The following is a 13899-nucleotide window of genomic DNA, read 5'->3' as shown; positions in this document are numbered from 1 at the left end:
GTTATGGAGGTGAGACCCACGCAGACATGGGGGAATGTGCAAACTCCACACGGGCAGTGACCCGGGGCTGGGATCGAACGCTGTGCTAACCACTGCGCCATGGTGCCGCCCTACGAAGACCCAAAATAAGACAAAAAATGAAAATGAATTTTAAAAATACTATACAATGCCTAAAACAAATTTATTTAGGAAAGGTATTTTTATTAATGACCATGTTCAAGGTAAATGCTGATGCTGCTCATAGATTTTTAAGCATAATAATGAGATGAAGACGAAACAGTGATTAGTGGTGCAAATCCCCATTGCCTGCCCATTTCCTGTCTCATAAAGTTTTATTGTGTGGAGAGGAAGAGTGGTAATGTGAGATAAGCAGAATAAGCTTAAAAATGTAAATCAACTAGCCAAACCTAATCTTGCGAAACATAATTTCATTATGTTATTGCTTAATTTATTATGTATGTTTATATTGTTTCTCAAGGTGAAAAATAGTAACTGCAGCATTTAAACATTCAGACAGCATTGTATCCTTCAAGGGTCACGTTGTTTGCTTTGGCAAGGGAACAAAATGCTTTAATATAGTGTTCGGGCAAATAAATTATTCACATAATTAACTGAACTATACGCAGCCAGACATGTTAAACAAAACATAAACATCAGGCTGTTAGTGATAGAAATACTATCCAAATGTTTTAACTAAAATGTAATTGCTGCGGTGGTGTAATTTGCATATATGAATAGTGTTCCTTAATGTTGCTTACAACAAAACACAATTTCTTTCCCGAGACGTAGCCAGCCTAATAATTTTCTTCAACTTAATTTTAGGATGTTGACAAGGCTAGCAAGGCCACATTTATTGATCATCCCCAGTTTGTGGTGGTGTTTCGGGTGATAGAGGAGTGGACCATGGTGTCGCAGAGTGAATGTTCCCTTCAGCATGCTGACAGGGGAGAGGAAAATGTGTTTGGCCGTGTCAACATGCTGGAGTTTGCAGAAATGGCAGATGATAATCCTTTGAACATGGACGCTGAATGGGTGGAAAGTGAAGTCAAGGGGAGCCCTATTCAGGTTCTGTAAGCAAAGGGAAGAGGTGATGTAGAAGTGCAGAAAATGGGTTGCATACAGTTGAGAGTCCTGTCAAACATAATGGGTGGGATTTTCCACACCACCTGCTGCTTGTTTTGCAGCAGCCGAGGCGACCTATCACTGGCCGGTGGTGGGATCGTCTGGTCCAGCCGCTATCAGTGGGGTTTCCTGTTTTATGCACCTCCCGCCCACCAGAAATCCTGCAAGGGGGTTCGCCATCATTGGACCAGCTGGAAAATTCGGCCAGTGGGTGGTTTGGGGAAGGAAACTCAGTTGAGGAAAAAAGAAGACATGCCAAAAGCGCCATTGTGGAAGATAAACCCAAGAAACGGGGAAAATGGAATAGAATCCTTCCAGGAAGAAAGGTGTGGGGAGATGTAGTCGATGTAACTGTGGGAGTCGGAGTCTATCCCCAAATATGGAGAGAGAAGTCAAGAAAGGGAAGTGTCGGAGAGGAATAATGTGAAGTTGAGATAAGGGTGGAAATCGGAATCAAAAGTAATTTTTTTTTAGTTTCAGACAAGAGCAGGAAGCAGCACCAGCACAGCCATCGATGTACTATAAAAAGAATTGTGGGAGAAGGCCTGAACAGGACTGCATCAAGGAATGTTCCACATACTCCACAAAAAGGCAGGCATAACTCAGGGCCCATGTGGATACCTGTAGCCACACCTTTTATTTAGAGGAAGTGAGAAAGTTGAAGGAGAAGTTGTTCAAAGAGAGAATACGTTCAGTCTGATGGAAGAGCGTGGTAGTGGATGGGAACTGTTCAGGCCTCTATTTAAGGAAGAAGTAGCGGGCACTCAGACCACCTTGATGGGGGATGGAGTCATGTGGGGTTTGGACATCCATCGTGAGGAGGAAGTGGTTAGGGGCAGGAAATTGAAATTGGTGAGATGACTTGGCGAGTCAGAAAAATCATGAATGTTGTTAGGAAAGAGACTGACGAGGAGAGAAAAAAATAGAATCAAGATAGGAAAAAATAAGTTTAGGTAGGGCAGGAACAGGCTGAAGTGATGGGTCTACAAGGACAGTCCTGTTTTAGGAAGGAGGTAGAAACGGAGTGTACGGGGTTCTGGGGCTATGTGATTGGAGGATGCAGACTGAAGTTCTCCAGAGGAGATGAGGAAGTTGAGAGTCCTAGAAACAATGGTTTGATATTTGGTGCAGAGGTCATGGTCCGGGCCAGGTAGGCAGAGGTGTCTGAGAGGTGGCGCAAGGCACCTGCTTGGTAGAGGCTGGTATGCCAGACAACAGCACTATTCTTGGCAGCAGATTTGTTAACAAAGTCAGGGTTTGACTTGAGAGAATGGTGTGCAACAGAGGGAGAGTAGTTAAGAGTGGGTGACAGAAGCAGAAAAATTAAGACAGCTGATGTCATGCAGACAGTCCAGGATAAAGAGTGGGCAAGAGGCCAAAGTGAGAGGTCCTTGTGCAGGGAGAATACTGGGAGATGGGTGAAAGGGTCCATTGAGCAGGGCAGAACTCTGGCCCAAAGAAGTGTGCATGGAGACTAAGGCGACAGAAAAGAGTTCAACGTTGTGCTGAACCTAAAATTAATTGAGGTTGTGCCATAAGGGGATAAAACTAATTCCTTTGCCAGGCACAGATCATTCAGCATTGGAGAGGGGAAGGTCAAAAGGTATAGTCAATACAAGGCGAGAGGTGGGATTAGAAGAAGGGATGGGGTCAGAGGGAAGGGGAATAAGGATCCAAAGGGGCTTTTGTACCCATAAGTTGTTGGAGCTTGTGCGCCTTAACACCTGAAGGAAGAGGAAAATGTATCTTGTTAAGGTGGCAGATGAGATGAATAATGAAATGATAACTTATTTTTCAGGACTGCAAAGTGCAGTCAATTCCTGCTCCACTTCATAGAATTATAGGATTTACAGTGCAGAAGGAGGCCATTCAGCCCATAGAGTCTGCACAGCCCTTAGCACTCTACTTAAGCCCACACCACCCTATCCCCGTAACCCAGTAACCCCACCTAACCTTTTAGGACACTAAGGGCAATTTAGCTTGGCCAATCCACCTAACCTGCACATCTCTGGACTATGGGAGGAAACCGGAGCACCCGGAGGAAACCTATGCAAACACAGGGCGAACGTGAACACTCCGCTCAGACAGTGACCCAAGCCGGGAATCGAACCTGGGACCCTGGAGCTGTGACAGTGCTAACCACTGTGCTTCCCTACTTGACCCGGAATCACAAGGCAAGTGAATTAATCAATCATTCTCAGAAAAATACCGAAGTATTTGGACCTTGGCTGCTCAATAATTACAGTCACCAGGTTTGTAAGTTTAAACACAATAACTGTTTATTTGTAACAAGAACTATAATGGAATATGCATTAAAACAAATGGTTAACTATTGTCCAATTCGTAATTCCCCACTTTAACTTGCTCCCCACCCTCTATATACACGCACAAGAAAAATAAGCACAGAGGGAGAAAGGGGTAAAAAAAATCATAATACAAGAGAAAAAAAGTCATTGTATCAAATAGGTGTTTCCAGCATCTTACTACTCATCAGACTTTGCTTTCAGTTCTAGGTTTTTACTGTAGATTCCTTCAGACATTCAGCACACACAGCCTTTCTAGAGAGAGGGAGAGAGAGAGTGAGTTCTGGGGCTGGATTCTCTGTTTTTTGGGACCAAGTCCCTATGCCGTCGGGAAAACTGTGGGCTTTTACGCCAGGAAAACCATTTCTCTGTTCCCAACAAGTCTGAAGCTCCTGTTCAGACTAGAGGCTATCAGAGTGTTCTCTTGTGTAACTTGAGTTCCTCATTCTTTCTGCTGCTTGACTTAAAGATACATGTCCATTAATCACCCATGGATCAAAAATGATAATGACAAAATAAAAGAAAGGAGAAATACGGGAATAAACAGGAAGGACTTTGTGACTCTTAAATATTAGGAACACCCTTGATTCTTAATGGCCTCAATGTTCCTGTTCCCACAGCTGATTTACAACTCCTAGAACCCCCTTCTCACTCTCTCTCCCTCTCTTTCTCCCTCCGTAACCCTACAATTCATCTCTGTAGCAATGTGGCATAATTTGACATGCTCTGAACAGATATTTAAGCACATTTTCTTTTACCTTCAAAACAATCCTTTGATTCTGACCCACATGAGTATATTTCCACCTTTTTTTAAATAAATATTTTTATTCTCCTTTTTCACATTTTCTCCCAAATTTACACCCACCAACAATAAACAATAAGCAGTAACAAATACAATGAAGTATATTCATATCTTTAATGGATATAATTGTCATCTCTCCAGACTCACTGATTATACAAAGGAACCCGCATGTTTACGAAACAGCTTTCAGTTTCCTTTGATCTGGGACTACATGAAATATTTAAAACTCTTAGTGAAACAACTGTAGACATCTTGGGCAGGATTCTCTCACTCCGAGGCCTGGCCGGAGAATCGGCGCGAATCATGCCACCCCGCCCCGACGCTGATTCTCTGGATAGCGGAGAAACGGCGCCAATGGCGTCGGCGCTGCGTCAGTCGGGGGCCGCTCCACGGGGCCCCCCGACGATTCTCGGCCCGGGATGGGTCGGGCGGCCACGCAAAAAAAGCTGAATCCTGGCGGCGCCGTTCACACCTGCTTTACCTGGCGGGACCTCGGTATGGATGCATCCGGGGGTGGCCTGGTGAGGGGGGAGGAGGGTCCGACTCCGGGGAGGGGTGGCCTCCGCTGCGTCTGGCCCATGATCGGAGCCTACCGGGTTGGGGGCCTCTTTGTTCCCCGCCGACCCCTGTAGCCCTATGCCATGTTGCGTCGGGGCCGGCGTGGAGAAGGGAGCCACTGCGCGTGCACAGACCCGCGGCGCACATCTGACGCTGGGGATCGGCAGCTGGAGCGGCGTGGGTCACTCCAGTGCCGTGCTGGCCCCCTGTTAAGGGTGAGAATTGCTGCTCCTGAGGGCATGTTGACGCCGTCGAGAAACGTGACGCCGTTTACGACGGCGTCTACACTTAGCCTCAGGATCAGAGAATCCTGCCCCATGGTTCTACCAGAAGCTCAACAATGGGTCATCCATTAATTAAGTTTTCTCGCTAACAGCTAACCTTATTTAATAAACACCTGTTATTTAACTGTAAGCAACCCAGACTTGTGTGATTTGCATTTGTTTTGAAAATTTTTGATCGTGTTTCCATTTACATATTTTTAAAAATCCTGTTCCCAAACGAAAAATTATTTTCTAAGACTATAAGTTATTGAACCCAATACTCTGATTTTATACATGCAATTATACACATGCATAAATCACAAACAAATGGAGGAAAACACCCCAGATTGTATCAGTCAGAAGATGAAATGTTCATTATGCATTAACTGTAAATTTGGCTCAATGTTGAGTTTTCCCTGTTTGCAGTCTTGCACATAGAGTATAACAGTCCCTTATACAGGAAAATAAAATCAAGTACCAGGTAAATTAGAAAAAAGATCATGTAATTTTGCTTTCTGTTGTAAGTTTTTGACACATGAGGGCATATAATTGAGAAAGTAGATAACTGGGGTTCCACTCTGTACCAATATTATACAAGGTATAAATTCAATTAATTTCCACATGGTTTACAATTAAACATGTGATAATTCAGGGAGCCTGTCATCTGTCGCTATTTATCATGACATGGAAGAGACCACATCTCTGATTTATGGCTATATAATACACTCTGTAAGTTGGAGGTGGAAACAGAATGTGCCCACCATATGAAATGAAATGAAATGAGAATGAAAATCGCTTATTGTCACAAGTAGGCTTCAAATGAAGTTACTGTGAAAAGCCTCTAGTCGCCACATTCCGGCGCCTATTTGGGGAGGCTGGTATGGGAATTGAACCGTGCTGCTGGCCTGCCTTGGTCTGCTTTAAAAGCCAGCTCTTTAGCCCTGTGCTAAACCAGTCCCAATAAGGCCTTCCCTGCTCAGTATTTAATATTTCTGGACACCCTGGAAAGTCTCAACAGACCGCAGGAATCCATGGACGCCAGTTTGAAAGCCACTGCCACGTGACATGTGCACATGCTTGGAGCGACTTACACAAACCTTGCTATAGCAGAGGGATGAGGTGGTTGATTCTTTACCTTGACTTCTCATGTTTTTAAGTTATTATAATTCCCTTAACTGTTGTTGACCTTATTCTTCCAGAAGGACATGAAAATTATAATTTCTCTTTTGTGCTAAGGATAACATGAAGTACTAAATAATAAGTTTAAATTATTTAAATTTTGATTTACCTGTTTGTTTAGCATTTTAAAGAAATGCTCGAAGACAGACTTTATATACATTGTTTCTTGGATTGTTACCAAGAAAGTATACTGCTGTGGTCTGTTAACCATTGGGATGCATATATCCTTGCTAACAATAGTCAAATCTTAGCAGTATTTTATGCATTTTAAACATGAGCAAACTATAATCTTATGTATTCTTGACTTAATTTTAAACATGTTTTTATTGTGTTTGCAAATGGTTAAAGATTAATATACTCTGGGGACTTAAATTCAGCTGGTATTTAATCAGCTATCCCTTAAGAGAAAATTAAGGATAGTATTAGATCAATAGATATTTGCAGCACCGAAGGAGGCAATTCGGTCCATCGTGATCATGCTGTCAAAGATCTGACTACACTAATCTCATTTTCCAGTGCTTGGCCCATAGCCCTGGAAGTTATGGCAATGCAAGTGAATATCTAAATACTACTTAAATTTATGAGAATTTCTGACTCAACTACCCTTTCAGGCATTGTGTTCCAGACTCCCAATACCCTCTGGGTCAAAACGTTTCTCCTTGGCCCCCCCTTAGCCTTCTACCTCTTACCGTAAATCTATTTTCCTGGTTATTAACCCCTCTACGAATGGAAAAAGTGCCTTTCTATCCACCCGATCTATGCCATTTATACACCTCTATCAGGTCCCCGCTCGTCCTTCACTGCTCCAAGGAAATCAGCCCTAGCCTAACCAATCTTTCTTCATGGGTCATACACTCCTCCCAGGCAGCATCCTGGTAAATCACCTCTGCACCCTCTTGATGCAATACTTCATATAATGCAGTGACCAGAACTGCACACATTACTCCAGTTGTGGTATAAGCAACATTTTATACAGTTCCAGCATGACCTCCTTGTTCTTGTACTCTGTCCCTTGACTAATAAATGCAAACATACCATATGCCTTTTTAATCACCTTCATCTACCTGCCTTCAGGGACTGGTGGACATGCGGTGGACATGAAGTCCAAGGTCTTTCTGATCTTCATTATGCAGGGGTCCTACCATTTACAGTGTAATGCTTTGCCTTGTTAGCTCTTCCTGAATGTAGTACCTCGGGTTGAATTCTATTTATCACTGCTCTGCTCATCTGACCAATCCAATGATATCTTCTTGCAGTCTACGGCTATATTCCTCACTATCTACCACCCTACGAATTTTCATGTAATCTGTGAACCTTTTGATCATACCCACTACATTTAAGTCCAAAACGTTAATGTACACTACAATATCATTAGATTCAAAGAGCTGTTGTATAAATTTGCGAGAAAAAGTAGCAAGCCTGAGGATTGGAAGCAATTTAGATTTCAGGAAAAGAGGACCAAGTGATTGAGAAAGAGGAAAATTAGAGTATAAGAATAAATTTGCAAGGAACATGCAGGAGGGCTGCAAAAGCTTCCATGAGTAGGTAAAAAAAAATTAGTGAAGACAAATGTAGGTCTCTTACAGTCCGAAATGGGTTAATTTACAATGGAGAACAAGAAAATGACAGAGCAACTAAACAACTACATTAGTTCTGTTTTCACAGAGGAGGACCTAAATAACTACCAGCAATGCGAGGGAACTAAGGTTCTAGTGGGAAGGAGGAATTGAAGGAAATCAGTATAATTTAAAAAATAGTGCTGGAGACATTAATGGGATTGAAGACTGATAAATTCTCAGGGCCTGATAATCTACATCCCAGGGTACTAAAGGAGGTGGCCATGGAAATAGTGGCGGTTTTGGCAGTTATCTTCCAAAATTCTATTGATTCTGAACAATCCCAGGAGATTGGAGGGTGGCGAGGGTAACCCCACTATTTGAAAAACGAGAGAGGGAGAAAACCGGGAACTATAGATCTGTTAGCCTAACATCAATAGTAGAGAAAATGCGAGAGGATATTATAAAGGATGTGATAACAGGACATTTAAAAATATTGATGTGATTATAAACAAAGTCAACATGAATAATGAAAAGGAAATCATGTTTGACACAACTACTTGAGTTTTTTGAGGATGTAACAAGTAGAATAGATAAGGGAGAACCAGTAGACCTGGTTTGTTTGGATTTTCAGAAAGCTCTTATAAAGTCCTGCATAAGCAATTTATGTGCAAAATTAAAGCACATGAGATTGGGGGTAGTATATTGGCATGGAATAAATTGATTAGCAGACAGAAAACAAAGTAGAAATAATTGTGTCCTTTTCTGAGTGGCAGATGGTGACGAGTGGGGTACTGCAGAGATCAGTGTTTGGGACCCTGCTATTTACAGTATATGTCAGTGATTTGGATGATGAAACCAAATATAATATTTCCAAGTTTGTTGATGACACAAATGGGCATATGAATGGTGAGGAGAATGTGAAGTGGCTTCAAGGTGATTTAGACAAGTTGAGTGAGTGGGAAAATACAGGTCAGATGCAATACATCGTGGAGAAGTGAAGTTATCTACTTTAGTAGAAAAAACAGAATAGCAGAGTATTATTTAAATGGTGATAGATTGGGAAATGTCGATGTACAGAGGAATCTGGGTGTCGTTGAAAGCAAGCATGCAGGTGCAGCAAGCAGTTAAGAAGACAAATATATTTGCCTTCATTGGAAGGGGATTTGAGTACAGGAGAAAAAATGTTGTACTGCAATTGTACGGGGCCTTGGTGAGACCACACCTCAAATATTGAGTGCGCTTTTGGTCCCCTCACCTAAGAAAGGATATACTTACCACAGAGGGAATACCTCAAAGGTTCACCAGACTGATTCCTGGGATGACAGGATTGTTGCATGAGGAGAGATTGGGTTGACTAAGCCTGTATTCACTGGAGTTTAGAAGAATGAGCAGGGATCTAATCGAAACATGTGCACCAGAATTCTCTTGTCAGTGGGATCCTCTGGCAACGCACCCACGCCCACGGGTTTTCCAATGTGGGGAGCCCAATTGACCGGCTGCGGGGGCGCGCCACACCAGAAAACGCGGCTGGCAGACCCAAGAATCCCACCCATGAAGTTCTAATAGAGCTGGACAGACTGGATGTAGGGATGATAGTGGTGGGGTGGGGGGGGAGGGTCCAGAAAAAAGTGTCACAGTCTCAGGATATAGGGTAAGTCATTTAGGACTGAAATGAGGGCGATGAACCTGTGGGATTCTCTACCACAGAAGGCTGGGGAGGCCAATTCACTGAATATATTTAAGAAGGAAACACTAAAGGTGTCAAATGGGGAGAGCGTGAGAGTATGTCATTGAAATAGAAGATCAGCCATGATCATATTGAAAGGTGGAGAAGGCTCAAAGGACCAAATGACCTACTCCTCCTATTTTCTATGTTCCTATGTACACATCGTTGTGTGAAATATTTCTCCACCTAGTCACTGCTATTTTTGTTTAACCGACCCTCACAAGGCTGCAAAATCTTGCAGAACTTAGAAAATGGGAGCAGAAGTAGGCATTTTGGCCTCTTGAGCCTGCTCCACCATGCAATAATATGGCTGATCTGTTTGTGTTGAATTGCGCATTCCCCATCTAACCCTGATAACATTTGATTCCCTTGCCCGACAAGAATCTACCTATCTCTGCCTTACAAATAATCAGCAACTCCTCTTCCACTGCCTTCTGAGGCAGTGTTCCAACTTGGGCTTCCAGATCTTTTTTGTCTAAATTCAAATCATAATGAAATTTCAAGGCTCACGAACTAGATTTCTTCCTTATCTGATACAATTGCAAGCAGTTTTGTAGAAAAGATTTCATATCTCTATGGAGATTGTGTCTGTATCCTACAGACAATTGAAGCCATACTGATTATAACTTCCTATATTTATCCATCCAATGTCCTGGATTTCACAGTTGTAATGATGGCAAAACTGTGAGCGTTCACTGTCAGTACTTCGTGAGACTGATAGCAGCTTTTGGCGTCCATGTGTGCAATTAAATGTGGAAATAAAAAAGTTGGCTCCCTGACGCAATACAGGGTGCACTGTTCAAGTCATTGCAGAATGAAATCTCTTTAATTGACAAGAACTTCCACTGTTCATAAGATATATAGGAGTAGAATTAGGCCATTTGGACCATCGAGTCTGCTCTGCCATTCGATCATGACTGATCCCATCCTGGCCTTAACTCCATCGTCCTTCCATTTCTCCATAACCCTTCAACCCATTACCAATTTAAAAATCAGTTTAAGTCCTCAAATTTACTCACTGTCCCAGCATCCAACGCACTCTGGGTAGCGAATTCCACAGATTCACACCCCTTTGGGAGAAGGAGTTTCTCCTCAACTCCGTTTTAAATTTGCTTCCTCTTATTCTGAGACTATGACCTCTAATAAACTCTAATCACACTGTAAAATCCTCCAAAAAGGCAAACACTTGTTGAATGAGGTGTAACTCGGTTGTTAATGGTGTACTCAGTTCATGATCATTGATGAACAACCTTTGGCCCTGGAAAGCTAATTGAATTGTTGTACAATGTCAAATGTCTCCATTGTGCTTAAAATTCCATCAACATATCTCCTGCCCCAACAGAGGTGCAAACACCCTGGACCACTGCTACAGACCACTGCTACACAAGCATCAAAGGTGCCTACCGCTCCATTCCCCGACCACACTTTGGCAATCCGACCACAAGTCGGTATTCCTACTTCCGGCTTACAAAGAGCAACTCAAGCGTGCTGAGCCAGTCAAGAAAATCGTGCAGTGCTGGTCCGAGGAATCTGAGGACATCCTCCGCGACTGCTTGGAGATTGTGGACTAGCCCATATTCAAGGCCGCGGCATCGAACCTGGACGCGTACGCAACCACCATCACAGACTTCATCAGTAAATGTGTCGAGGACTGTGTACCAAAGAAGACAATACGGGTATTCCCCAATCGGAAACCCTGGTTCAACCAAAGGGTTCACTCCCTGCTGAAGTTCCCGGAGGCGTTCAAGTCTGACGACTCTGACCTATATAAGAAATCCAAGTACGACGTACGGAAAGCCATCAGGGATGCAAAAAGACAATACTGCATCAAACTAGATGCCCAGGCCAACGACACTAACCCACGATGACTATGGCAGGGCCGACCCAAGATTACAGGCTATAAAGCAAGGCCAGGCGGAATATCGGGCTGGAGCATCCCTACCCGTTGATCAGAACAAGTTCTATGCCCGCTTTGAGCAGTCAGCCAATGCATCAGTGCCACCTGGCCCAACAGCCCTGGACACACCCACTATTGCAGCCTCAGGGGTAAGAGCTGACTTCTTGAAAGTGAATCAGCGGAAAGTGACGGGCCCCGATGGGCTGGCACTCCGAGCCTGCGCAGACCAGCTGGCGAGTGTATTCGCAGATATCTTCAACACCTCACTCCTCCGCTCTGAGGTTCCTATCTCCTTCAAGAAGACCACCATAATACCAGTACCAAAGAAGAACAAGGTAGCCTGCCTCAACGACTACCGGCTGGTGGCCCTGACGTCTGTTATCATGCAATGCTTCGAGCGGCTAGTGATGAGACGGATCACTGCCAGCCTCCCAGACGGTCTTGATCCACTGCAGTTTGTCGATCACCGCAACCGGTCCTTAGCAGATGCTATCTCCCTGGCTCTACAATCAACACTTGGAACACCTCGACAACAAGGACACCTATGTGAGACTGCTGTTCATCGACTACAGCTCCGCCTTCAACACCATTATCCCGACAAGACTAATAACCAAACTCTGCAATCTTGGACTTGACCCCCCCCCCCTGTGCAGCTGGATCCTTGACTTCCTCGCCAACAGATCGCAATCTGTCAGGATAGGCAACAGCACCTCCTCCACAATAACCTTAACACCGGGGCCCTGCAAGGGTGTGTGCTCAGTCCTCTACTGTACTCCCTATATACACATGACTGTGTGGCAAGATTTAACTCCAACTCAATCAATAGGTTTGCAGATGATACGACTGTGGTGGGCCATTTCTCAAACAATGACGAATCAGACTACAGGAGGGAGATAAATCACTTGGTTGCAAGGTGTACCGAAAACAATCTCTCTCTAAACGTCAGAAAGACCAAGGAACTGACCATCGACTTCAGGAAGCGTAGCACGGCACACACTCCCGTCTGCATCAATGGCTCTGAAGTGGAGATGGTCGATAGTTTGATGTTCCTAGGGGTCACCATTACCAACAGTCTGTCCTGGTCCACTCACGCACTGATGCAACAGTCAAGAAAACCCAACAACGTCTCTACTCCCTACGGAACCTAAAGAAATTCAGCACGTCTGTATCGACTCTCAAAAGCTTCTACAGATGTGTGATAGAGAGCATCCTATCAGGCTGCATCGCAGCCTGGTATGACAACTGCTCGGTCCAAGATCGCAAGAAACTGCAGAGTTTCTCAGCTTGCCACCCCCACATTGATTCTGTATGCACCTCCCACTGCCTCAGGAAGGCAGACTGCATTATCAGAGACCCCTCCCACCAAGGCATTGCCTTCTTCCAGTCCCTTCCATCAGGCAGAAGGTACAGAAGTCTGAAGACTCGTACATCCAGGCATAGGAACAGCTTCATCCCGAAAGCTACAAGACTCGTCAACAACTGCCCCTCGGACTGATCTGTTCCCTGTAAGAACACTATTCACGACGCCCTATGCTGCTCTTGCTCATGTATTTGCTTTGTTTGGCCCCTTGATCCACACTGTCACCAATCACTGTTTGTCGATGTACCATTTGTCAATGTTATTTGTTTATTATTCTTTTTGTCTACCATGTACGTACTGTGTACGTTCCCTCGTCCGCAGAAAAATACTTTTCACTGTACTTCGGTACATGTGACAATAAATCAAATCAAAATCAAATATCTTTTGTTTATGATAGTTCAGTTTCTCCCGTAATTCAATGTGCACATCTTAGTATTTGTTCATTTTTTGGGCCAATGTCTTTATGCAGCCCTTTTTTGCACAGTGTTGATCTTTTGATTGCCCCACTTAAGCTGCACTGCATAAACTGGTGGCCTTCAAGATTTGTGCAAAACACCATGATTGACCTCCTTCTGTTTTTTTTTCTTTGATATTTTTTCCCAGTTTATACTTGCTTGATGGAGTGATAGGGGATTGTGAGGGGAAAGTAGGAGGGATGGGAATAATATTCTGTTTATAGGTGCAGGGGGCAGGGGATTCAAATCTTCTTGGGTCTATTCTAGAATTCCTGGTACCTGAAGATTTGTAAAAGATTTTCAAGATCTTTTAAAAAGGTTTCAAAACTGTTTTTTATTGCTATTAGGTATTCCCTTTGGAAATTATTTCTTGTTCTATATCGCTGTCAGCTGCTTGATGTTTCAGTGTTCTGATTCCCAAATCCAAGGCAATAATGTCTGTTCTCTGAACCCTAACATCTTAGTATCAGACAAATTTGTCTGTTAGATAAGTATGATAATTTATGATTTAACACAATGTACTGCTATGGTTCAGTCAGAACTACTTCTCAGACTGGTCTATTATTTGGGCATGCATGCTCAGCAGGGAATCCTTTGGGCTGGTATGTGATTATAATATTTAAATTCTTAGAAGTAATTTTTCTATCCTTCTCACCTAGGAATAAATAAACATCA

General features: G+C 43.5%; 1 long non-coding RNA gene across 1 annotated transcript in view; it reads left to right on the top strand.

The window, feature by feature from the left end:
* LOC140410494 (uncharacterized) overlaps nt 1-13147 on the top strand; it is a 32532-nt gene extending 19385 nt beyond the window's left edge. The window contains exon 4 of the long non-coding RNA XR_011940666.1: nt 10855-13147. This is a non-coding gene — a long non-coding RNA (uncharacterized lncRNA). The remainder of the gene's footprint in view (nt 1-10854) is intronic.
* Nucleotides 13148-13899: the final 752 nt, after the last annotated feature.

This window comes from Scyliorhinus torazame, chromosome 4 (genome assembly GCF_047496885.1).
Source record: "Scyliorhinus torazame isolate Kashiwa2021f chromosome 4, sScyTor2.1, whole genome shotgun sequence".
In the NCBI taxonomy this organism is placed as follows: Eukaryota; Metazoa; Chordata; class Chondrichthyes; order Carcharhiniformes; family Scyliorhinidae; genus Scyliorhinus; species Scyliorhinus torazame.
Note: the sequence above shows the minus strand (reverse complement) of the source record. Positions and strands in the feature narration are given on the sequence as shown.